The sequence below is a fragment of the Cervus elaphus genome, chromosome 14 (assembly GCF_910594005.1).
Source record: "Cervus elaphus chromosome 14, mCerEla1.1, whole genome shotgun sequence".
Taxonomy (NCBI): domain Eukaryota; kingdom Metazoa; phylum Chordata; class Mammalia; order Artiodactyla; family Cervidae; genus Cervus; species Cervus elaphus.
Genome location: NC_057828.1, coordinates 12823896 through 12849886, shown reverse-complemented (window position 1 = coordinate 12849886; position 25991 = coordinate 12823896).

Sequence of the window (25991 nt, the reverse complement as noted above, 5' to 3'; positions counted from 1 at the left end):
TGTCCTTGGAGTGGAAGAATCAATGTTGTCAAAATGAATATACTACCCAAGGTAATCCACAGATACAATGCAGATCCTACTGAAGTATAAAATGGCATTTTTTAAAAAACAGATGTAGAATAAAAAAAAAAAATTAGAATCCGTTTGGAGACATAAAAGATGCCAAAGAGCCAAAACAATTCTGAGAAAGAAAAATGGAACTGGAGGAGTCAGGCTCGCTGACTTTAGACTATAAAATTAATCTATAGTAACCAATCAAAACAGTATGGTACTGACACAAAGACTGGCTTATAGATCAATGAAACAGCATAGAAAACCCAGAAATAAGTTCACACACCTATGGTCAGTTAAGCTACAACAAAGGACGCAAGCATGTGCAAAGGAGAAAAAAATAGTGTTGTCAGTAAGTGGTGCTAAGAAAACTGGACAACTACCTGTAAAAGAATGAAATTAGAATATCCTCTAACATCATACACAAAAATAAACTCAAAATGGATTAAAGACCTAAATGTAAGGAAAAAAGCAATAAAGCTCTTAGAGGAAAACATAGGCATACCACTCTGTGGTATAAATCACAACAATGATTTTTTGTATTTGTCTTCTAAAGTAAAGGAAATAAAAGTAAAAATAAACAAATGGGACCTAATTAAAAACTTATAAGCTTTTGACAACAAACAAACCATAAATGAAATGAAAAGACAATTTATAATATGGGAAAATATTTTAAAATGATACAACAAACAAGGAATTAATCTCCAAAATATACAAACAGCTCATGAAGCTCAATATCCATAAAACCAAAATAATCCAACCTGAAAAGAATGAAATAATGCTATTCGCAGCAATATAGATGCAATAAGAGATTATTATAAGTGAAGTAAATCAGAAAGACGAATACCGTATGATATCACTTATATGTATAATTAAAAAAAAAAAAAAACTGATACAAATCAACTTATTTACAAAACAGAAACAGACTCATAGGCTTAGAAAACAAATTTATGGTTACCAACAGGGAAAGGTGAAGAGGAATAAACTAGGGATTTGGGATTGACATATACAGACTATTACACATAAAATAGAAAATCAACACAAGGAACTCTATATTCAATACTCCATAATAACGTATATAGGAAAGAATCTGAAAAAGAATAGATATATGTATAACTAAATCACTTTGCTAGACACCTAAAACTAATACAGTGTTGTAAATCAACTACAAGATAAAAAAAAAAATTAGAAACAATTCAGGAAAAGATTTGAAAGCTAAAATACTTTTGAAACAATTAAAAATAAATAAATACATTGTTGTTGTTTGTGTATAAATTATATCCAACTCTTTGTGACCCCATGGATTGTAGCCCACCAGGTTTCTCTGTCCATGGATTTCTCAGGCAAGAATACTGGAGAGGATTTTCATTTCCTCTTCCAGGGAATCTTCAAGAACTAGGGATCAAATCAGCATCTCCTGCAAGAGGATTCTTTACCACTGAGCCTCATGGAAACCCTAAATACATACACACATGTGTACATACATTTTTAAAATTTGTCCTTTCTTACCGTTTGGGGCTTGCCCTATACATGAGACAAATCAAGCATACTAGTTTTAACTAAAAGATAGATATAGAACAAGGAAAACAACCTGTTGGAAATACAGCTAATTGACTGGTCTAACTTTATAAAGAATATTCAGTGTGATAGACTTTTGACAGCAGAGGGGATTTTTGTTTGTTTATTTTGTTTTTGTTTTGTTTTCTTTGTGTGCATTTTAACTATATGCAAGAAAAGTACTTATTTCACAGGGTTATTTGAAGTTTAAATGATATAATTTTTAATATTTCCATGTCTAAAATAAGGTACCAAAATAGATATTATCATTATATGCAGATTATACTAACAACTATGTCAGTATTATGGAAGCTAAAATCACATGTAGATTTTTTTGGGCAAGAAACAAGCGAGTTTGCATAGATAACAATAGCCTCTCCAGAAACACATTAATCCATTCAATAACTATTATTTTGGTTGACAGAAATCAGTAGCATTGGTAAGCTTTTCAACATGTAGCTATATTTTCCTGCTCAAGAGAGTTCATGGTTAAAATTTTTGCCTTCTTTATCTTCCATTTTATGAATCTGTTGGCAGGAAATCAACTGGGAGATACAGCAACTGCATTATCATCTGCACTCTGGAAATATTCCCTATTTTCCATCAAATTATACAGTCAGTAGCTGCTGAATACAATAGTTACCTTGTCCTAATAAAGGGAGATAGTTTCTGTTTTTTTAGATCAAGCATATATGCTTATTTAGATTTGTTAATTGAAACTGTTGAAAGTAGAAAAGAAATATCAAAAATTTCCTTATTTTAAAAATAACACAATAGCCTCCTTGAAAATTGAGAAAATTATATATATACAAAATAACCTGCTATAGTGACAGCCAGTTTTAATATTTTCATGTATTTTTCCTGGGTATATCTTAATGCTTACCTAAACAAAATTTTCTCTCATCAGACTCCAACTACATGGTAAATTTCAGTGATTTATTATACATGTCTAATTTTTTTGAAAAATAAGTATTTTTTTGAGAACTATTATCCATCTCCACTGAATTAAAAGTTCTCACAGCCTACTGAAAGATAAAAAAGAAAAAAAGTAAAATATGACAAATTTGGCACCATTTTTCATGTTTTATTTTGAATCTTTAAACTGTTGATTATTAAGGAGAAACTTCACCCAAATAACTTAAGTATGTATAAATGGAGAAGTGAGCCACCATTAACAGTAGAAGTATGCAAAAATAAAAGCATTCAATATAATATTGTTGGTGGAAACATAAGCTCTTAAACGTGGGTTGCAAACTTCAACTCCACCTGTCACTTCCTGAATTATCATGGGTAACCTGTTTTGCTGCTCTGAGCATCAATTTCACTACAATAAAGCATGAGTAATAATAATATCTAACTAAATGGAATTTTATAAGTTTTCTGAGATAACCTATGTGTATACTCAATAGATCGGAGAAGGCAATGCAACCCACTCCAGTACACTTGCCTGGAAAATCCCATGGATGGAGGAGCCTGGTAGGCTGCAGTCCACGATGTCGCGAAGAGTAGGACATGACTGAGCGACTTCACTTTCACTTTTCACTTTCATGCATTGGAGTAGGAAATAGCAACCCACTCCAGTGTTCTTGCCTGGAGAATCCCAGGGACAGTGGAGCCTGGTGGGCTGCAGTCTATGGGGTCGCACAGAGTCAGACACGACTGAAGCGACTTAGCAGCAGCATACTCAATAGATGTTAATTGTTATTATTATTAGTAGTAATATTATAATTGGATGCTATAGGATGATTTACTTATTTAAAATAAATAAAAAGGGTAGTTTCCCTGTAGGCTACAAGTTCAAATTGACTGGAAAGATTGAAGTTAGAAAAACTGGAGCAAAAATTGAGATCCAAGAAACAAAACCCAGTTATTAGCTACAACATATATTTATTCTTTCATATTTTTCCTATATGCAGGGAAGGGACTTTTGTTTCCATGTAATATGAATTTCATTTGCATATTTTGCATTATATCAAATTAGCAAATTACATCATTGAATATTATGTACTTTGAAATCATTTGCATGTTGTAATATATGCTAAAATACTTGAGAATGTCCCAACTATTTCTTATTGTTCTCAAAACAATCTTTTGTTAAATATCCTGAATATAATAAATTTAAAAACAAAAGAATCAGACTTGGAGCATATGCTTTGGAACATAACAATTTTGTATGTGATCTTAAATTTTTATCTTTAAGAAAATATTTTAAAAATTCTCAAATAGGATATCATATATTTTGAGGGGGAAATTAATTTCTTCTCCATGGAAAAATCCTCTATTTTATTAAGGAATAATTACTCTCATTAAATTATATCAGGATGATTTACATGTTGTAATTAACCTATTTCCAGCACCGCACAAAAAAAATAAAAGGTTTCTGAAGACCACTTAGTGGTAAAAGCTACAAGTGTTTTATTTAACTTTAAAAAGCCAAAAGAACCCACCACAATATTCTAAAGTAATTAGCTCCAATTAAAATAAATAAATTAAAAAAACAAAAGCCAAAACATTTGGCTTAGGTGTCAGCCAATATTCAAAGCAACCCAGAAATTTTATCACTTGTTTCAGAGATTTCTTCTAGAGTCAGAGATCTTAATAAGACAATTATTGAAACTGTGTAACTCAGATAGGTACTTAAATTCACTTGTGAGGACTTGAACCCAAACAAAACACAGACTGGGACTTAAACTAATGGTCTTTTAATTGAGAACACACTCGGTCTCAGGACTTTATGAAACTCAGAATCTTGATGTCTCACCACAGAAAGAATTCAGTGATAGACTGAGTAACAGATAAGAATTAGATTTATTTAGAGAGAAACACACTCCATAGAGAGAATATGGGTCATCTCAGAAGGCAAGAATGCCACCAGGGTATAATGATGTCGGGTTTTAGAGGGATGGGTAACTTCATAGGCTAATGAGTGTGAGCAATAGTTACTATTTGGGGGAAGGAGTGGGGCTTTCCAGAAATTGGGCCACCACACACTTTTGGATCTTTATGGTTGGCCTCAGAACTCAGCAATGACCACAGGACTGGAAAAGATTGGTTTTCATTTCAGTCCCAAAGAGGGGCAATGCTAAAGAATGTACAAACTACCACATAATTGGATTAGTTTCACATGTGAGCAAGGTAACACTCAAAATCCTTCAAACTAGGCTTCAACAGTATGTGCACCAAGAAATTTCAGATGTACAAACCGGGTCTAGAAAAGCAGAGGAACCAGAGATCATATTACCAAGATCTGTTGGATCATAGCAAAAGGAAGAAAATTACAGAAAAAGCATCTGTTTCATTAACAATGCTGAAGGATTTGACTGTGTGGATCACAACAAACAGGAAAATTCTTAAAAAGATGGAATTATCAGACTACCTCACCTACCACCTGAGAAACCTGTATGCAGGTCAAAAAGTGACAGAACTGGACATGGAAAAATGGACTGATTCAAAATTGGGAAAGGAGTACATCAAGGCTGTATATTATCACCCTGCTTATTTAATTTATATGCACAGTACACATGTGAAATGCCAGACTGGATGAAGCACAAGTTGGAATCAAGACTACCAGGAGAAATAGCAACAACCTCTGATATGCAGATTCAGCATTCTAAAGGCAGAAAGCAAAAAGGAACTAAGGATCCTCTTGATGAAGGCGAAAGAGGAGAGTGAAAATGCTGGCTTAAAGCACAGCATTAAAAAATCTAAGAACATGGCATCTGGTCCCATCACTTTAAGTCAAATAGATGGGAAAACAATGTAAACAGTTGCAGACTTTATTTTTGAGGACTCCAAAATCACTGCAGATGATGACTGCAGCCATGACATTAAAAGAAACTTGCTCCTTGGAAGTAAAGCTATAACAAATCTAGGCAGTGTATTAAAAAAACAGAGACATTACTTTACCAAGAAAGGCCCATAGAGCCTAAGGTATGGTTTTTCCAGTAGTCATGTTTGGATGTGAGAGCTGTAATATAAAGAAGGCTGAGCACTGAAGAACGGATGCTTTTGAACTGTGGTGCTGAAGAAGCCTCTTGAGAGTCCCTTGGACTGCAAGATTAAACCAGTCAATATTAAAGGAAATAAACCCTGTATGTTCGTTCATTGGAAGGACTGATTCTGAAGCTTCAATATTTTGACCACTTGTTGCAAAGAGCCAACTCATTGGAAAAGACCCTGATGCTGGGAAAGATTGAAGGTGGGAGGAGAAGGGGACGACAGAGGTGTGTTGGATGCATGGTGTCATCCACTCAATGGACAAGAATTTGAGCAAACTCTGGGAGATAGTGAAGGACAGGAAAGCCTGGCATGCTGCGGTTCATGGAGTCACAAAGAGTTGGACATAACTTAGTGACTGAATAAGAACAAAACTAAACCAATATTGGGGAAACAATCTCTTCTGAAGTGAATTACATCACCTGTATAAAGAGATCTCAAATTTCTAACAAAATTTATGCATTAATTTACCTTAAAAATAAGTACTAGATATGACCAAAAGATGAATGCAGTTCTTTTGTAAGCATATGTGGTTTCAAGAACAATACACACACACACACACATACACCCTGAAGCAAAAGGAAATAGCAAAAAAGTGCGCCTAAAAGTGATTAGATAGTTGAATTATATCTAAGAGAAAATGATTCCAGAGTTGTAAGCAAAGTCAAACAGATTACATGAGACAATTTAGGCAACAATAGCAAAAAGGTTATGTTTTCAAACAATAACCAACAAACAGGAAATTTTAAATGTATTAGATTCAAAACAAATTATATCAGTTCAGTTCAGTTCTGTTGCTCTGTCATGTCTGACTTTTTGTGACCCCATGAACCGCAGCACACCAAGCCTCCCTGTCCATCACCAATTCCTGGAGTCCACCCAAACCCATGTCCATTGAGTCGGTGATGCCATCCAACCATCTCATTCTCTGTAGTCCCCTTCTCCTCCTGCCTTAATCTTTCCCATCAGAGTCTTTTCCAATTAGTCAGCTCTTCGCATCAGGTGGCCAAAGCATTGGCATTTCAGCCTCAGCATCAGTCCTTTCAATGAACACCAGGACTGATCTCCTTTAGGATGGACTGGTTGGATCTCCTTGCAGTCCAAGGGACTCTCAAGAGTCTTCTCCCACACCACAGTTCAAAAGCATCAATCCTTCGGCCCTCCGTTTTCTTTATAGTCCAACTCTCACATCCATACATGACCACTGGAAAAACTATAGCCTTGACCAGAGGGACCTTTGTTGGCAAAGTAATGTCTCTGCTTTTTAATATGCTGTCTAGGTTGGTCATAACTTTCCTTCCAAACAGTAAGTGTCTTTTAATTTCATGACTGCAGGCACCATCTGCAGTGATTTTGGAGCCCAGAAAAATAAAGTCAGCAACTGTTTCCACTGTTTCCCCATCTATTTCCCATGAACTGATGGGACCAGATGCCATGATCTTAGTTTTCTGAATGTTGAGCTTTAAGCCAACTTTTTCACTCTCCTCTTTCACTTTCATCAAGAGGCTTTTTAGTTCTTCTTCACTTTCTGCCATAAGGGTGGTGTCATCTGCATATCTGAAGTTATTGATATTTCTCCTAGCAATCTTGATTCTGGCTTGTGCTTCTTCCAGCCCAGTGTTTCTCATGATGTACTCTGCATATAAGTTAAATAAGCAGGGTGACAATATACAGCCTTGACATACTCCTTTTCCTATTTGGAACCAGTCTGTTATTCCATGTCCAGTTCTAACTGTTGCTTCCTGACATACATACAGGTTTTATTAATGTTTATTTGATATAGACTGAAACTAGTTTGGCATATTTTGTTATTCAGTTGCTCAATCATGTCTGACTGTTTGTGACCCTGTGGATTGCAGCATGCCAGGCTTCCTTGTCCTTCACTATTTCCTGGGGTTTGCTCAAACTCATGTCCCTTGAATCGATGATGCCATCTAACCATCTCATCCTCTGCCATCCCCTTCTCCTCCTGACATCAGTCTTTCCCGGCATCCAGGTCTTTTCCCATCAAGTGGCTCATTGTATCAGGTGGCCTAAGTATTAGAGCTTCAGCATCAGTCCTTCTAATGAATTATTCCAGGCTGATATCCTTTATGATCGACTGGTTTGATCTGCTTGATGCCCGAAGGACTCTCAAGAGTCTTCTCCAGCACCACAGCTCAAAAGCATCCATACTTTGGTGCTCAGCCTTCTTTATGGTCCAACTCTCACATCCACATATGACTACTGGAAAAACCATAGCTTGGACTATAAGGAACTTTGTTGGCAAAGTAATCTGTCTCTGCATTTTAACAAACTGTCTAGGTTTGGCATAATATTTTCTTTCTTTTATTTATTTTCAAAATTAAAAACATTGGCATACACCTCGTCAGCTTCCTTTCTACAAATGAAGCAGTCATCATTGTCCTTATTCTGTTTTCTCAGTTTTAATGATATCCGTCTCAAATCTATTTGAACTAAAAATGGATAATAATTACCTGTTAGCTTTTTAAAGGATCAGTTTGACCACTACACTGCTGCAAATGTCATTTACTGTATCTCTGCTGAACAATTCAATGCAATATATTCATGAATATAAATCAGTTACTTAGTGCTTGCTTAGCAGGTAAAAAATTCATATGTTTGTGTGTGTTTATATATTGGTTTGCAAACATCAAGTCCATATCTCATGTTTTTCGGGTAATTCCATTTCTATTTATATAACATAGTTCTAGTTTAAAAATGTAGTCATTTGTTTTTGTTGTACATGATCTAATCACATGCTTATAAAGTCAAACTATTCAATGCTTCAAATTTGTTTTTTTCTTTGAATGATACAAAATGCCATATCAGATTGATTATTATGGTCAGCATTATAGCTGCAGTGCAAGTCCCAGGCTTGTCCAATCAACAGTTCATATTGTAACTCAGCAAAATGTGATGATATGATTATTATTATTATTATTATTAATGGATGAGCAGATCTCTTTGCTAGGTATGTGGTATTTTCAGCATTATATGTTGTTGGTTGATTTATTTCTCTTAGTTTGCAACTCGTATTTTCCTCATATCCATTTCCTATTTTTTGCTTACATCTTATTTACTATATTATCTTTGGGCACTGCATTTTTATAAAAGCCTATCATTTATTTTTTAGCAAAACTACTGAGTTTCTATTTGTATTTAAAAAGGAACAGTATATAAGATACAAATCCATTTAACTAGACACTTTTACTTGTTTATTCATTTATCAAAAAGACCCTTCTTCTCCTAATATATCAAAAAAGCTTTGGCACCTGTTAGTTTAAAAAAAAAAAAAACCCTGCATGTTTTACTTTTAGACTATACACTATTATTTCTTATCCACACGAATGTTGAGAAAAAGGATCATGTGTTCTTTTAATTTTACAGTAAAAGTAAAATTAATACTCTGATTGAAGACAAATTAAGACATTGAGAAATACTGTGGCTGCTTTTTAAGTCACATTTACATTTATCTAGATTTTAATATTATTAAAAATGACTTTGAGGTACTTGTGTTATTTTGATAAGTTAAATACATGAATACTTTGAGGTTTCAAATGACTACTTTAGTCTAAGGTAGGAAACCAAACACAAACCAGCTTTACATAGATTATTCTCACTCACAGCACAAAATTCAGTGTCCCAAATGTGGTAAATGCTTCAGTAAACAACTTTGAATTGAATAGATTACAACTCCACCATGATCCTAAACTACCAAATGAAAGGATGCCTACCTGGAAGATTACTCCAGATGGTGTCTGCAGCCATGAAATTAAAAGATGCTTGCTCCTTGGAAGAAAAGCTATTGCAAAGCTAGACAGTGTATTAAAAAGCAGAGACAGACTACTTGGTCAATAAAGATCTGTATACTCAAAGCTATGGTTTTTCCAGCAGTCATGTGAGAGTTGGACCATAAAGAAGGCTGAGTGCCACAGAACCGATCCCTTTGAACTATGGTGTTGAAGAAGACTCTTGAGAGCCCCTTGGACAGCAAGGAGATCAAACCAGTCCATCTTACAGGAAATTAACCCTGAATATTCATTGGGAGGACTGATGCTGAAGCTGAAGCTCCAACACTTTGGCCACCTAATGCGAAGGGCTGAGTCATTAGAAAAGACTCTGATGCTGGGGAAGATTGAGGGCAGGAGAAGAAGGGGACCACAGAAGATGAGATGGTTGGGTGGCATCACTGACTCAATGGACATGAATTTGAGAAAACTCTGGTAGGTGGTGAAGAACAAGGAAGCCTGGTGTGCTTCAGTCCACGGGGTAACAAAGAGTCAGACATAACTGAGCAACTGAACAACACCACCTGGAAGATTGTTGTTGAAAGGAACATACTTATGTTAGCATTCTAGAAAGAGACTTATATTGGTATTTATTTTTCATATTCACATGCAAATCACACTAAAGAAATAGTTTAATACCTCTGCTGTTCCTTTAGTCTTTTGTAAATCTTTCCTAATTTTAAAAATTTCATAAGCAAGTAGCCATAATAGCCTCTGACTTCAACATTATTCTGATAAGTATGAAAAAAATCTAAACAATAATATGCATGAAGGATTTTCATGTTCAAATAAAAGGGCATCTTCTTAGGGAGAAAAACAAGACCACAACTCCTTACTATCTAAGAAGTAATATATCAGATTAGAGAGGAAATAAAGTTGGCTTAGGAGTCAAAAATCTGGTTTTCAGGGATCTGTAAGAACTTGGTAGTGGTGGTTAGTCTCTAAGTCCTGGCTGACTCTTGCAACCCAACCCCATGGACTGTAGACCACCAGGATCCTCTGTCCATAAGATTTTTCCAGGGAAGAATACTGAAGTGGATTCCCATTTCCTTTTCCATGTAGTAAATTAGGAATATATTTAGGAGTTGTAGATAAGATAACCTAATGATTAGATTAATGAAATGATTAGATTATGATGGCCTATAAACATTCAAGGTCTCTATGTCTACAGGTCTAAATACAAGATAGGTAAGACTGTTTTGGCAAGCGCCTAACTCTTTGAAAAGAGGGATACTAGTTGACAGAGTACTTGATATATCATATAATTAAGTACTCAATAAACATGCTATGTGCAAACAAATCCACTGAATATGAGTTAGCAATGTAATATTACTGCAAAAGGTCTAATAGCACTGAGAAGAATAAAAGTACATCATAAAAGATGATTCTTCTACTCTGTGTTCCCCACTCTCCCATAACAATGTCTCCATTTGGACAGTTGCACTTCAAAAGGATCTAGGGAAAATATAGACATCAAAAGTGACAATCAGACAAGTTCTAGATTGTATAAAACCACACATTTTACTTATTTATGCTTTCATGTTATCGGAGATCAAAGTGACGATAGACTGAGCATATATATCATTTAATATTTAGAGACAAAGTTCAGAATTGTGTGCACCTGGATTTAAACATACCAGCTATTTCATCACAGGCCAAAGTCAAGCTATCAACAAACTTGGCCAATTATTTATGCTTAACAAGTAAATGTCCTAAGTCTAAACTGAAAATATAATACCCATTTCATAGGTATATTTGAATAATTTGTGATGTAAAACATGAATATCTTAGCTCTATATCTACCTGACAGATGATTCTCCATAAATGCACAATTCAGCCACACCTTACTTATTTTCTTAAAACACAAGAGACTTTTGATTCCCATCAAAGAATAAGTAGACATTAGGTGCTTAAAGTTAAGCTATGCATATTTCAACTGTTCCTCATCTTTTGTCTTAGCATTTTATCTATCAATATTGTAATCTAGGAATAGAGTTCTAATACATTTTCTGTCTCATCCCACAATGTAATCTGTTCAACTAATCTGAATTGCTCATTGATTTCAAATTACCCTGCCACTTCCTATCTCACTTCTTTCATGCTTGCTCTTTGTCCTCATGAGATTGCACTATTTTTGCCAGACTTCTAAGTTTACATTTGTCATTTAAAACTAAGTTCTAATGCCACCTCTTTATTGACTCTTGACTTTACCAAGAGAGTTGGTAATTGTTAATTAAACATTCCTCTTGACCACAAATTTAAAATATCTATTTTAGCAATTATTGCCTCTAAATTACTTTCATATCTATTTCTCTTATTAAGCTGAGAGTTTATTAATAAAATTGTTGAGCATTACTTAACTTCTTATAGCAATGAATTTTTCAGCAATTCTGACACAACTGAAAATACTTACTGAAGAGACTGAAAGAAAACCAGTGAATGATAGCTTATTGCATTTGATTTTATTGCTTGCTTGTATAAGTAGCTGTATGTAAAGAAAACTTGATATTGATCACAACATTTATACACAAAACACAGTAATTTGAAAATTTCCAGCAAAAAGTTAATAGTACATTACATACTTTATAGCCTATTTTATTTATAAGGTTATAAATAAAATAGTAATGATTTGTAAGGGTTTGGTTTATCCATTAAGGAGTCCTAATATGTGCTTGTTAACTTACATGAGTAATTGCAGCTATTTAGTTATCACAAAAGCCATTGTTACTACATATAAAGAATGTTTGATAGGTAAGACAATATTAACATGTGGAACTATAGATTTTGTCTAAGGTGATAGATATAATTGATCACTGATATGGCAGAGAATTTAGTGAGGTAAAATTTTGGGGCCAAGTTATGACCACTTCTTATTTGCATAGACCAGATGCATTCTAACTTGGATATGTATATTTTGCAAAGTAGAATAGATATTACTTATTAAAAGCATAACAAATGTAGAATATGTAATAAACTATTTTTGAGGTTATATTTCAGGACAAAATTAACTCTGTAAAACTTATTTGCTTTTCTTAGTTCTCCAAAATATATAGTTGCATAAATCCTAATTTGAATACTAACTTTTAGAATATTGAGATGTGGATCTCTAAGGATAATATATTAATAACCTTTTTTAGTGTAAAACATTCCATTTTTATGATAGATAAATGATAGATGGAGGTATGGCTTCATTGTCTTCTTGTCCTATAATAATAACTTGTGCCTGTGTATTCAATTGCTCAGTCCACTGAATTTTTGTGACTCTTTGGACTGTAGCCATCCAGGCTCCTCTGTGCCTGGGGATTCCCCAGGCAAGAATACTCCAGTGGATTGCCATGCCCTCTCCCAGGGGATCTTCCCAACCCAGGAATGGAATCTATGTCTCTGTCTCCTGCACTGCAGGTGGATTTTTTATCCTTTGAGCCATAATGGAAGCCCCCTGAGGCAGCTAGATTTTTGTAATTCAAGTTTACAGTTTGTATCTTAAAAAGCCATACTGGAAATTAATTTGTTTAAAATAATACAAATAATAATTTGAAAGTTGAAAAATGTTAATGTGTGAAGATAATGCAAAATCTTGTTGGGAAAGCAGCTTGTTCCACTTCAAATGTGGCTTTAAATCTTTTATCTTTGAATGTTTCAACTAACAATGGAAACAGATACTTCAGTGTCTTTTTAGCTAAATGGTGATATGTCAAATAAATTAATAAATAAATGATGATATGTCATAAGTGATATACTTGCAGTGATAATGGTCAATTTTTTTAGTAATGTGTACTGTATAATCTGGGCTTCCCAGGTGGCACTAGTGGTAAAGAACCCAACCTGCCAATGCGGAAGATATGAGACATGGGTTCCATCCTTGGGTGGGGAAGATCCCCTGGAGAAGGGCATGGCAATCCACACCAGTATTCTTGCCTGGGGAATCCCATGGAGTGAGGAGCCTAGTGGGCTATGGTCCATAGGGTTACAAAGAGTCAGACACAATTGAAGCGACTTACCATGCGTGCACTGTATACTTTGAATTGAGTATGGTATATATGTCTTGCCCGTTCCTAATGAGACAGTCCAGATAAAGTTTGATAAACTGATATTATATTTTATTCAAATAATATAAAAAAACACATGATGCAGCTCATAGTATATTAACATTCAAAAACAATATTTCCACATTTTAATATAAACCTCTGGCAGAGCATGATTTTAGAACACACGAATCTTGCAGATAGTTCAGGTATCTTTGGCAGGGCTACATGAAACTTGCCCTTTAAAGAACAGCCCATGCTCTTTGTAGACCTTCCTTCTTCACTTTATTGGAACTAATTTCACCTAAATTTGTGGCAATTTTTACAGATACAAATCTGAAAAACTAAGAAAACTTTAACAAAATTCATTATGAAAATGTCATTGGAAAGTTATACTTTTCTAAGAATTTGTCCATTTCATCCAAGTTGTCCATTTTATTGGCATAGAGCTGCTGGTAGTAGTCTCTTATGATCCTTTGTATTTCAGTGTTGTCTGTTGTGATCTCTCCATTTTCATTTCTAATTTTGTTAATTTGGTTCTTCTCTCTTTGTTTCTTAATGAGTCTTGCTAATGGTTTGTCAATTTTGTTTATTTTTTCAAAAAACCAGCTTTTAGCTTTGTTGATTTTTGCTATGGTCTCTTTAGTTTCTATTGCATTTATTTCTGCCTTAATTTTTAAGATTTCTTTCCTTCTGCTAACCCTGGGGTTCTTCATTTCTTCCTTCTCTAATTGCTTTAGGTGTAGAGTTAGGTTATTTATTTGGCTTTTTCCTTGTTTCTTGATGTAAGCCTGTAATGCTATGAACCTTCCCCTTAGCACTGCTTTTACAGTGTCCCATAGGTTTTGGGTTGTTGTGTTTTCATTTTCATTCATTTCTATACATATTTTGATTTCTTTTTTGATTTCTTCTATGATTTGTTGGTTATTCAGAAGCGTGTTATTTAGCCTCCAGGTGTTTGAATTTTTAACAATTTTTTTCCTGTAATTGAGATCTAATCTTACTGCACTGTGGTCAGAAAAGATGACTGGAATGATTTCAATTTTTTTGAATTTTCCAAGACTAGATTTATGGCCCAGGATGTGATCTATTCTGGAGAAGGTTCCGTGTGCACTTGAGAAAAAGGTGAAGTTGATTGTTTTGGGGTGAAATGTCCTATAGATATCAATTAGGTCTAGCTGGTCCATTGTGTCATTTAAGGTTTGTGTTTCCTTGTTAATTTTCTGTTTAGTTGATCTATCCATAGTTGTGAGTGGGGTATTAAAGTCTCCCACTATTATTGTGTTACTATTAATTTCCTCTTTCATACTCGTTAGTGTTTGCCGTACATATTGCGGTGCTCCTATGTTGGGTGCATATATATTTATAATTGTTATATCTTCTTCTTGGATTGACCCTTTGATCATTATGTAGTGTCCTTCTTTGTCTCTTTTCACAGCTTTTATTTGAAAGTCTATTTTATCTGATATGAGTATTGCGACTCCTGCTTTCTTTTGGTCTCCATTTGCATGAAATATTTTTTTCCAGCCCTTCACTTTTAGTCTGTATGTGTCTCTTGTTTTGAGGTGGGTCTCTTGTAGACAGCATATATGGGGGTCTTGTTTTTGTATCCATTCAGCCAATCTTTGTCTTTTGGTTGGGGCATTCAACCCATTTACATTTAAGGTAATTATTGATAGGTGTGGTCCCGTTGCCATTTACTTTGTTGTTTTGGGTTCACGTTTATACAACCTTTCTGCATTTCCTGTCTAGAGAAGATCCTTTAGCATTTGTTGAAGAGCTGGTTTGGTGGTGCTGAATTCTCTCAGCTTTTGCTTATCTGTAAAGCTTTTGAGTTCTCCTTCATATCTGAATGAGATCCTTGCTGGATACAGTAATCTAGGTTGTAGGTTATTCTCTTTCATTACTTTCAGGACGTCCTGCCATTCCCTTCTGGCCTGGAGGGTTTCTATTGATAGGTCAGCTGTTATCCTTATGGGAATCCCTTTGTGTGTTATTTGTTGTTTTTCCCTTGCTGCTTTTAATCCAAAACTGAACCAGGAAGAAATAGAAGATCTTAACAGACCCATCACAGGCAAGGAAATCGAAACTGTAATCAAAAATCTTCCAGCAAACAAAAGCCCAGGACCAGATGGCTTCACAGCTGAATTCTACCAAAAATTTAGAGAAGAGCTAACACCTACCTTACTCAAACTCTTCCAGAAAATTGCAGAAGAAGGTAAACTTCCAAACTCATTCTATGAGGCCACCATCACCCTAATTCCAAAACCTGACAAAGATGCCACAAAAAAAGAAAACTACAGGCCAATATCACTGATGAACATAGATGCAAAAATCCTTAACAAAATTCTAGCAAACAGAATCCAACAACATATTAAAAAAATCATACACCACGACCAAGTGGGCTTTATCCCAGGAATGCAAGGATTCTTCAATATCCGCAAATCAATCAATGTAATACACCACATTAACAAATTGAAAGATAAAAACCATATGATTATCTCAATAGATGCAGAGAAAGCCTTTGACAAAATTCAACACTCATTTATGATTAAAACTCTCCAAAAAGCAGGAATAGAAGGAACATACCTCAACATAATAAAAGCTATATATGACAAACCCACAGCAAGCATCACCCTCAATGGAGAAAAATTGAAAGCATTTCCCCTGAAATCAGGAACAAGACAAGGGTGCCCACTCTCACCACTACTGTTCAACATAGTGTTGGAAGTTTTGATCACAGCAATCAGAGCAGAAAAAGAAGTAAAAGGAATCCAGATAGGAAAAGAAGAAGTGAAACTCTCACTGTTTGCAGATGACATGATCCTCTACATAGAAAACCCTAAAGACTCTACCAGAAAATTACTAGAACTAATCAATGAATATAGTAAAGTTGCAGGATATAAAATTAACACACAGAAATCCCTTGCATTCCTATATACTAACAATGAAAAAACAGAAAGAGAAATTAAGGAAACAATACCATTCACCATTGCAACAAAAAGAATAAAATACTTAGGAGTATATCTACCTAAAGAAACAAAAGACCTATACATAGAAAACTATAAAACACTGATGAAAGAAATCAAAGAGGACACAAACAGATGGAGAAACATACCGTGTTCATGGATTGGAAGAATCAATATTGTCAAAATGGCTATTCTACCCAAAGCAATCTATAGATTCAATGCAATCCCTATCAAGCTACCAACGGTATTTTTCACAGAACTAGACCAAAGAATTTCACAATTTGTATGGAAATACAAAAAACCTCGAATAGCCAAAGTAATCTTGAGAAAGAAGAATGGAACTGGAGGAATCAACCTGCCTGACTTCAGACTCTACTACAAAGCCACAGTCATCAAGACAGTGTGGTACTGGCACAAAGACAGAAATATAGACCAATGGAACAGAATAGAAAGCCCAGAGATAAATCCATGAACCTATGGACACCTTATCTTTGACAAAGGAGGCAAGGATATACAATGGAAAAAAGACAACCTCTTTAACAAGTGGTGCTGGGAAAACTGGTCAACCACTTGCAAAAGAATGAAACTAGAACACTTTCTAACACCATACACAAAAATAAACTCAAAATGGATTAAAGATCTAAATGTCAGACCAGAAACTATAAAACTCCTAGAGGAGAACATAGGCAAAACACTCTCCGACATAAATCACAGCAAGATCCTCTATGACCCACCTCCCAGAATATTGGAAATAAAAGCAAAACTAAACAAATGGGATCTAATGAAACTTAAAAGCTTTTGCACTACAAAGGAAACTATAAGTAAGGTGAAAAGACAGCCCTCAGATTGGGAGAAAATAATAGCAAATGAAGAAACAGACAAAGGATTAATCTCAAAAATATACAAGCAACTCCTGCAGCTCAATTCCAGAAAAATAAATGACCCAATCAAAAAATGGGCCAGAGAACTAAACAGACATTTCTCCAAAGAAGACATACAGATGGCTAACAAACACATGAAAAGATGCTCAACATCACTCATTATTAGAGAAATGCAAATCAAAACCACAATGAGGTACCATTACACGCCAGTCAGGATGGCTGCTATCCAAAAGTCTACAAGCAATAAATGCTGGAGAGGGTGTGGAGAAAAGGGAACCCTCTTACACTGTTAGTGGGAATGCAAACTAGTACAGCCACTATGGAAAACAGTGTGGAGATTCCTTAAAAAACTGGAAATAGAACTGCCATATGACCCAGCAATCCCACTTCTGTGCATACACACTGAGGAAACCAGATCTGAAAGAGACACGTGCACCCCAATGTTCATCGCAGCACTGTTTATAATAGCCAGGACATGGAAGCAACCTAGATGCCCATCAGCAGATGAATGGATAAGGAAGCTGTGGTACATATACACCATGGAATATTACTCAGCCGTCAAAAAGAATTCATTTGAACCAGTCCTAATGAGATGGATGAAACTGGAGCCCCTTATACAGAGTGAAGTAAGCCAGAAAGATAATGAACATTACAGCATACTAACACATATATATGGAATTTAGAAAGATGGTAACGATAACCCTATATGCAAAGCAGAAAAAGAGACACAGAAATACAGAACAGACTTTTGAACTCTGTGGGAGAAGGTGAGGGTGGGATGTTTCAAAAGAACAGCATGTATACTATCTATGGTGAAACAGATCACCAGCCCAGGTGGGATGCATGAGACAAGTGCTCGGGCCTGGTACACTGGGAAGACCCAGAGGAATCGGGTGGAGAGGGAGGTGGGAGGGGGGATCGGGATGGGGAATAAGTGTAAATCTATGGCTGATTCATATCAATGTATGACAAAACCCACTGAAATGTTGTGAAGTAATTAGCCTCCAACTAATAAAAAAATTAAAAAAAAAAAAAAGAAAAAAGAAAGAAAATGTCATTGAATCAAGAGATCTCTTCAGTGGAAGGAAAGAAAAAAATATGAGAAATAAAATGGAAAATTGCTATTGAAAAATATCTTAAGAAATTTTTCAGTAGAAAAAAAATAGTGAAGCCATAATGTTTCAACTAAAACTTCAGGATGCAAATGGCCTTGATATTCTGAGATAATATGTCTTTGGTTAGGATCAAAGTGAAAGATTATTTTGCTGGAGGACTCAAAGATACCTCAGAGCACAGCATTTTGGCAGAAGAAAATGAAAAATTTCCTTTTAGACTTAGAATTTAAATTTTTCTTCTTCCTTCCTACAATTTTATAAAATATTCATAGTATCTTAAGAGATACTTAAGATATCTTAAGATATACATTTATTATGTATGTAAAAATCTTAGAAATTGGAATTTTCCTTTGTACTTCAATGCATTTAAATACAAGAATATACAATAAAATGCATAGAGCATGAAGTGATTTTCTATATTCAGAATGTTAGGAACATTTCATTTTTCACTATAATAAAGGGCTTTTCTCTCAGAAAAAGATGATATTAAAGCAATAATTGTTTGACACTCAAGTATAAACTGACTGTTGCATTCAATATCAGTGATACTGAGCAGGACTCTGTGGGGCTCCTGGACACAAAGCCTATCTGTGTCCCTTATTTCTTTGATTATAGGAAATAGGCATCATTCAGCCTCCATGACCTCCCCTGAGTTCCAAACGGCAGATTCAACAGTTGCTAATTAGGGAAGAGAGGGGATGTGAGACCAGGGAGAAACAATATTAGAAAGAACATAAGAAAAATATTATAGTTTTGGGGCAAGGTCCTGGTTCCCCGTCAACACACAACAGTATCTTTGGGCTGTTTGCAGACACTGAAACCCCTTCCAGATGGGAGAAGTTGATTATTAAAGATGGTATGCTGTCTGTAAGCATGTAGACCCCAGGCCAGTTGGAACCTAAAGGTTGATGATGCTCAGTCCTACTTGCCTCACCACCAGCCCATCAGAAGAATGTCCACTAGCCAATCACACCCTGCTTGAACCATGACAGCAAAACTTCTCACTGTCCTCTCCAAGTAGGGACACAGAGTTTTTCAAGGCAGAAGCCAGCTGTGTCTCCCTGTGCCTGGCCAACTAAATAAAGCTATCCTTTTCTACTTCACCCAAAAGTCTATATTTGATATTAGATTTGGCACTGGTATACAGAGAAGTTGAGCTTTTGGCATCATCAGAACTATAAGAAAATCAAAATACTTAGCCTTTAGTTTATATATGAAGCTGATGAGGAAGAAATAGGGAGATGAAAGAGAAGAACACCCTTGTTCTTTCTCCATCTCCTCTTTCCTCTCCCTCCTCTCCCTACTTCTTCCTCACAAACTTCATCTAGATGCAATTTGATAATAATGAATTGTAATATTTAATTGTACAGTTTAATACATTTTACAAAGTGAATACTTATATGCAGCCAATACCAAAATCTAGGTTTAAAATACTTTCATTATCCCCCAAAACTCCCTCATGTCTTTTTGATGCCCTATCTCTATCCATGAAATTGGTCCAGGAGATTATATTTGCGTATTGCAGAACTTTGTAGGGATAAAATTATATAGCATGTACAGTTTTTGACTTTCACTTAGCACAATGGTTTTGACAAATATCCATGGTTTATTGTGTAATTTTTAAAAGTATTTTATAAAAATTTTTTTGATATGGATCATTTTTAAAGTTTTTATTGAATTTGTTACAATGTTGCTTCTGTTTTATGTTTTGTTTTTTTGGCCAAGAGGCATACGGAATCATAGCTCCTGGACTAAGGATCAAACCCATACCCCCTGCATTGGAAGGTGAGGCACTGGAACACCAGAAAAGTCTCATAGTGTATATTATTTTTATCGCTAAGGCAAAGAGATGGGGAAACAGTGGAAGCAATGGCTGACTTTATTTTTGGGGGCTCCAAAATCACTGCAGATGGTGATTGCAGCCATTAACTTAAAAGACGCTTACTCCTTGGAAGGAAAGTTATGACCAACTTAGACAGCATATTAAAAAGCAGAGACATTACTTTGCCAACAAAGCTCCGTCTAGTCAAAGACATGGTTTTTCCAGTGGTCATGTATGGATGTGAGAGTTGGACCGCAGAGAAAGCTGAGCGCTGAAGAATTGATGCTTTTGAACTGTGGTGTTGGAGAAGACTCTTGAGAGTCCCTTGGACTTCAAGGAGATCTAACCAGTCCATCCTTAAGGAGATCAGTCCTGGGTGTTCATTGGAAGGACTGATGCTGAAGCTGAAACTCCAATACTTTAGCCACCTGATGCGAAGAGCTGACTCATTTGAAAAGACCCTGATGCTGGGAAAGATTGAGGGCAGGAGGAGAAGAGGACGACAGAGGATGAGATGGTTGGATGGCATCACCAAATGGATGGACATGGGTTTGGGTGAACTCTGGGAGTTGGTGATGGACAGGGAGGCCTGGAGGTGCTGCGGTTCACGGGGTCGCAAAGAGTCAGACACGACTGAGCGACTGAACTGAACTGAATATTTCATTATACTTATATACACCAGTATGTATCTATCCACGTGATGGATATTTGGGTTGTTTTTGCATTTTTTGAAAAAGCTTCTAAGAATTTGAGAGTGGATAAGAAACTGCTTCCACACTGTCTTACACACTGTCTTACAAAAGCAATGGTATCATTTTGCATTTTTTATGGCAGTGGAGAGGTGTTCTGATTTTTCCTCTCATCCTCATAAATACTTGGTGTTTTCATCATTCCATTTAACCATTCTAGTTGCTATATCATAATTTTTCTGATAATTAATTATATTAATTTTCCTTTCAGGTGTTTATTTGCCATTCATATATCTTATATGGCTTCCCTGGTGGCTCAGAAGGTAAACAATCGCCTGCAGTGCAGGAGACCCAGGTTTGATCACTGGGTCTGGAAGATTCTCTGGAGAAGGGAATGGCTACCCACTCCAGTGTTATTGCCTGGAGAATCCCATGGACAGAGGAGCCTGGCAGGCTACTCTGACTGACACAACTAAGCAACTTAGTATGCTTGCATAATGTGTGTGTGCATGTGTTGTGTATACATAGACATATCTATCTATCTATCTATATATATGTATATATATATAATAGTATATATAATACAATAAATGCAAAACTTATCATGTCCTTGATTCCTTTTATTCTCTGTACTCCAACCACACTGAACTTAAGTCCCTTGAATGTGTGGAGTTCTTCCCACGTGAGTATATTTATGTACACTCTGCCTGCATACACCTTCCTTGCACACCTATATAATTAACCCTTGATTAACCATGTTTTCTGCTACTACTATCTAGAATATTTCAGTTAAAGGTGATGATAATACTGCATATTTGTTGTTACTGTTATTTTTATTCCTTGGAATTATGTCAACATGCCAAAAGAAAAAAAAAAGCAAATAAATGCTTTATTGAAGGAGATATCTAAACTTTTCTTCCTCTTACTGAGTAGGAACATATTTTCAAAGGTTACAGTGGATTTAACTAACCCACCAAAATTTTCAGAGCAATTTAAATTAATAACTCCTAAATTCAATAGTCCTTATAAATGTCTTCCAACTCTCTTCCAATAATGTGTGTGTGTGTGTGTATGTGTGTGTGTGTTTGAGATAGCTTCTCAATTTGCATTTATTCCTAACCTAGGAGGCCACATTCTGAAATGTCTATTTTCTTTTTCTTTTCATTTTCATAAACACTGTGTATGCAAGTGGTTTTGTCTTCATATGCTACCATTTCTTTTCCTGTGGTAAAGGTGTAATGAAAGAGGAAAGAATACCAAAATAAACTATTTTCCAAAGAATATTTTCCCTTAGTTTTTATAAATACTGGACCATAAGAAACTGAAGTATACTAAGTATATGTAGTATTTTACTATTTGATTGAAATTTTGTGATATGTAATTGTTATCTTTAATTATTTCCATTGGATAAATTTGTGATGTACTCTCATATGTGTTCAAAAGATCTCTCTATATAAATATATTTACCACCTTGAATTTTGAAAATGAAAGAGAAAAGGAGTTTGACAGAGACTCCTATTTATCTTCCATTCATTCATTCTTCCTTCTACTTTCTCATTTATTATACAACTCCCTTCATAATTTAGTAGATTCCTAAATTTTGCTAAATGGATACCAAAACTGAGACTACAATTCACTAATATCTAAACAAGGCCAAGTGATTAATCTATAGTCAATGGACTGTGAAAGGATTTGAAATATCTAATTTCTTAATCATGCCCTCAAAATTATTCAATGTCTGCTTCCTTGACTTTGTGCTTCCCTTGGGCTAGAATACAGCAACAGAGAGTCAAAGCTTACTGTGCAAAGGCCAGCTATAACTTAGTGGCTGATAATACAAAGATGTATGCAGCCCATGGATGACACTGTAGAATGAAGCCACCTCCCTCCCTGAACTATTATCTAGTTCATTATGTAACAGAAAAAGATTTGCAAGTTCTCCATCTATTTTTGGTTACTTTTACTACAAAGCTGTGCCTGTTCTATTACTTACCTCATATTTGACTTTTAATTTGTAGAAGCTTGAAATCAAAATGCCAAACCCTCAACATTTCAAACACGGAATGAGCATATATTTTGTACAAACAAATCACGTCTTTCCATTTCTTAGTTTTCTGTTTTAGTATATATTTTGTCAAATCCTTCTTGTTGCAACAGCTAAAAACTATAGGCAAAATATATTAGTATACTTCAATATTAATTTTTACAAAATATAGAACAAAATATAATAAACATCAATTCATAATTTGACTGTAATTATAGACTAAATTGTCAGGGTAAATTATGAATTGGATTTCATTGCCTCAAAAGCTATTTTTCAAAAGGAAAAGTTAAATAAGTGTACTTTACTTGTTGGCAGGAAATGTGTAATTTAATTTATACACTTAAGAATCATCACCAATATGATTTAAGCTTTTTATAAGTACATTTTATTACAAATATGGAATTATATTTTGATTTGTTGAAATATAATTATTTATAATCATATACATGCCTACATTTTTCTTCAATGTAAGTTGATCAATGTGAATACTTTATAAAAATAAGTTTAAAAGATAATTTATTTTTAACTTAAGCACATTGCTCTTAAAAACAGGTCATATATTTGAAGGAATCTGAGATTTGCAAGTACTCCCATTGTATCACTTTCTATTATTTTGTAAATTAGTAAAAACTTTTACTGTAAAATGGTAGCATGATACACATTTATTTGTGAAATAAAGTCATTATTTCAATATCTCTTTTACCTTTCTCTTTTGCCATGGTCATACAGCAAGCCTCTGAAGACAACTACATCCACAAAAGGTGTTCAAGTGATTTAATGCTTATTTTATCAGCCCCTACTTCATATATTTTCATTCAAGGATTAATAAAAACATGTTCATTCTCAAAGGGTGATAACATCTGGGTCTCTCAAAATCATTTATATTTCAATGGATAACATAAACACAGCTTTAGATAACTACAGCAACCAATGCGGACGTTGTTTTTAATAAGATAGTAAGTATAAACGTTACCAGTTCATCTGGTTTGCTTGAGCAACTAGGTAAAAAGCATCTAGTCATTTTTCTTTTCAGTTTTATTCAGTTAAAAATATTGTCTGCATATTTTAACAACTGGGAGACTAAATGAACATGTAAAGAATGGAAGCTGCAATCCTTTTATGGTCCTCAATAATGTGGAGAGGGGTTTTTTTTTCTATTTTTTATTTATTATTATTATTTTAAAATTTTTTTCATTTATTTATTTTAGTTGGAGACTAATTACTTTACAATATTGTAGTGGTTTTTGCCATACATTTATATGAATCAGCCATGGATTTGCATGTGTTCCCCATCCTGAACCCCCCTCCCACTTCCCTCCCCATCCCATCCCTTTTTCAATTTTTTATAAGATTTATATAAATTAACTTTTCAAGTTAAAAAATTGACTTAATTAATATGAAAACATTTAACAAGTGGCTCAGTGGTAAAGAACCCATCTGCCAATGCAGGAGATGCAGGAAACTCAGGTTAGATCCCTGGGTTGAAAAGATAGCCTGGAGAAGCAAATGGCAACCCACTTCAGTATTTTTGCCTGGGAAATGCCATGGACAGAGAAGGCTGGTGGGCTACAGTTCATGGGGCTGGGCGAAATGTCGGACACGATTGAGTGACTGAGTGCACATGCATTCACACATGCAAAATGTATAATGTATAACTTTGTGATAACTGATACAAATTCTCTCATATCTAATTTCAGAGCATTACACTGCATATATAAAAGGTATAACTGAAGCATTAAACATGGAAAGTAATACATATTTTCCCAAGCTATTCAAAATTATGAGATATATAGTAATATTTTAATAATGGTAAAAGTACTATTTTTAACTCAAACTCCAGTGTAGTTTTATAAATCCAATTCTCACCCTAAGATCTTTTCAAGTTAGCAAAATTCCTTCCAGGTCCTAAAAAGAGAGTTTATTTTGTTAGGTCTATCAGCTTTATGAAAATGAATTTATAGACAGTCTTTTCCATATGTAGTTCAGACATCTTATACATATTTAAATTTTTTATGTGTAGAAATTTCAGTGTCCTATTTCAAAACACTAATGCACAGATAACTGGCTCCAATATTTTCTTGAATGTACACAAAAATAAGCTGAGCCAATTCTTAATTTTCCACTTCAATAAGCCTTCCCTCACAGTCTAAAAAATCAAAATAGCAACTTTTTTCTCCTTGCTCAGCCCAGAAGAAACCACCAACACAAATGTCACAACAAAGTTGACCTCTGTCTTATGTCACTTAAGATCAGCTATTCCTACCTGCACCTCTTTCAAAATATCTCCTCTGACTTCTTTCTGCTTTGCAATGTCTACCAGGGAAGAGTCACTGCAAGGGTTTTCTGGCATTTCTCTCCTTTTCTATCTTTGTTCCACCAGTTTTCCTTTAACACAGATGCAAGGATGTGTTCACAGTCACTCCTGATGAGAACTTACTATTGTAGGTCTGAGTCTTTACAGTGGCTTTGCATCTCCTTCAGAGTAGAACCCAAAGTTCTCAGAGTGACTTCAGAGCCTTCAAAATCTAAACTTTTTAACACATAGTTCTCCCAAACACCAGAATGTAATACTTACAATAATTTGGACTTTGTTCACATATATTTTATTTCTTTTAAATTCTTAGAGCCTTGAACACTGTTTAGAACAAACAGGAAGTTGGTAAACATCAGCTGAATACATTATCTATAGAAAATAGTCTTTAGTTGAAGTGTCTTAAAAGCAATCACCTTTTCTTCCTTAAGAGAAGAAATATACAGCACACTATTGAGAATATGTACATGTGTGACTGGGTCAGAATTAACACAGGAGCTAAAATATGTACCTCTCCTCTTTTAGACATATTTCTACTTTCCATTTGTTTTCTCTGTTTCTTGTCCTCCCAGTAACTCATTAGTTTACAACTGCAGTTCAAATATCAATAAAATCCTCTTCAGCACAAATCAACTGTTGTTCCCAAGATTGCAAATGCTTTGTTTTTGCTAAATTCAATAAATATTTCAGCTCACATTTGACTTGCTGGTGACATTCAATACTAGTAAACACAACATTCA